The sequence below is a fragment of the Bison bison genome, unplaced genomic scaffold, assembly GCF_000754665.1.
Source record: "Bison bison bison isolate TAMUID 2011002044 unplaced genomic scaffold, Bison_UMD1.0 scf7180017864383, whole genome shotgun sequence".
Taxonomy (NCBI): Eukaryota; Metazoa; Chordata; class Mammalia; order Artiodactyla; family Bovidae; genus Bison; species Bison bison.
The window spans coordinates 4,555,295-4,557,218 of NW_011494955.1; the positions used below are offsets into that span (position 1 = coordinate 4,555,295).

The following is a 1,924-nucleotide window of genomic DNA, read 5'->3' on the forward strand; positions in this document are numbered from 1 at the left end:
GTTGAGGATTTTTGCATCTATGTTTATCAGTGATATTGGCCTGTAGTTTTCTTTTTGTGTGTTGTCTTTGTCTGGTTTTGGAATCAGGGTGATGGTGGCCTTGTAGAATGAGTTTGGAAGTGTTCCTTCCTCTGCAACTTTTTGAAAGAGTTTTAGAAGGATGGGTATTAGCTCCTCTCTAAACGTTTGACAGAATTCACCTGTGAAGCCATCTGCTCCCGGGTTTGCTTTTTGGCAAATTTTGATCGGTTTCGATTTCTGTGCTTGTAATTGGGTTGTTCATAATTCGTAATTCTTCCTGGTTCAGTCTTGGAAGATTGAACTTTTCTAAGAATTTGCCCATTTCTTCCAGATTATCCATTTTAGGTTATGCCATATAGTTGCTCAGAAGTCTCTTATAATCCTTTGTATTTCTGCATTGTCTGTTGTAACCTCTCCTTTTTCATTTCTTATTTTGTTGATTTGATTCTTCTCTCTTTTTTCTTGATGAGTCTGGCAAAAGGTTTGTCAATTTTGTTTATCTTCTCAGAGAACCAGCTTTTATTTTTATTAATCTTTACGATTGTTTCTTTCATTTCTTTTTCATTTATTTCTGCTCTGATCTTTATGATTTGTTTCCTTCTGCTAATTTGGGGGTTTTTTTTTGTTCTTCTTTTTCCCAGTTGTTTTAGGTATAAAGTTAGGTTGTCTATTCAATGTTTTTGTTTCTTGAGGTAGGACTGTATTGCTATAAATTCCCCTCTTAGAACTGCTTTTGCTGCATCCCATAGGTTTTGAGTTGTGTTTTCATTGTCATTTGTTTCTAGGAAATTTTTAATTTCTCTTTTGATTCCTTCAGTAACCTGTTCATAATTTAGACACATATTGTTTAATCTCACAGTGCAGCTTGTCACTAGTGTATATCTTGCAGGTGGACTTTCCTCCACCTCACGGACAGGGTCTCCAAGATGATGCGGTGGAGAATCCTCCAGGTTCACAGGAAATTTCACTTTGCTTGCTTCTCCTGCTCAATGATCTCTTTGGTGGAAAGGCTGTTCTTCTGCGTCTCAGTCTTCTTCAGCTTGGCCTTATCGAAGCTGTTGATTTCCCCATGTTGGGCTTGTCTGCCATTTTCTTAAAACAATCCGAGAAGTTCCACTTCAAGTCTCCTGTCCCAGTGCTCCCACTTGTGTCACTGACAAAGAGACCTAGTGGTTTTTGTTTGTTGTTGTTGTTGTTTTTTTTTTTTTCAAAAACTTGTGCTTTTATTTTTTCCCTACTTTTTAAAATTAATCTTTATTAAAGTATAGTTGCTTTACAATGTTGCATTAGTTTCTACCATACAGCAAAGTGAATCCCTTTTGGACTTCCTTCCCATTCAGGTCACCACAGTGCATTAAGTAGAGTTCCCTGTGCTGTACAGTATGTTATCATTTGTTAGATGATTAATTTTCTGAAATTAATCCTATCACTTTCATTCTATGATAATGGTACAAAAGTACAGGACATGGTTATTTAGCCTCAGACAGTGGTTGGTATGGTTTCAGACTCCCACAGGCTTGCAAAGTGGAGCCTAAGAAAAATTTTCAGAAGAATTTAAAGGTTTTTTTTTTTCTATTTTTAAATAAAAAGAGAAATTAAAAAATTGTAATTAAAAGGCAAACAAAAAATAGGGGAAATGTTTGTAGTGTATGTAGTTTATAATAAAAGCCCTTACTGCTGCTAAGTCACTTCAGTCATGTCCGACTCTGTGCGACCCCATAGACGGCAGCCCACCAGGCTCCCCCGTCCCTGGAATTCTCCAGGCAAGAACACTGGAGTGGGTTGCCATTTCCTTCTCCAATGCATGAAAGTGAAAAGTTAAAGGGAAGTCACTCAGTCGTATCCAACTCTTAGCGACCCCATGGGCTGCAGCCCACCAGGCTCCTCCGTCCATGGGATTTTC

General features: G+C 37.9%; 1 protein-coding gene and 1 pseudogene across 1 annotated transcript in view; one reads left to right on the forward strand and one right to left on the reverse strand.

Annotated features, from left to right (window-relative positions):
- LOC105001510 (methyltransferase-like protein 7A) overlaps positions 1-1,924 on the forward strand; it is an 18,844-nt gene that overhangs the window by 7,414 nt on the left and 9,506 nt on the right. The gene's annotated exons all lie outside the window — the stretch shown is intronic.
- LOC105001508 lies at positions 971-1,161 on the reverse strand (annotated as a pseudogene).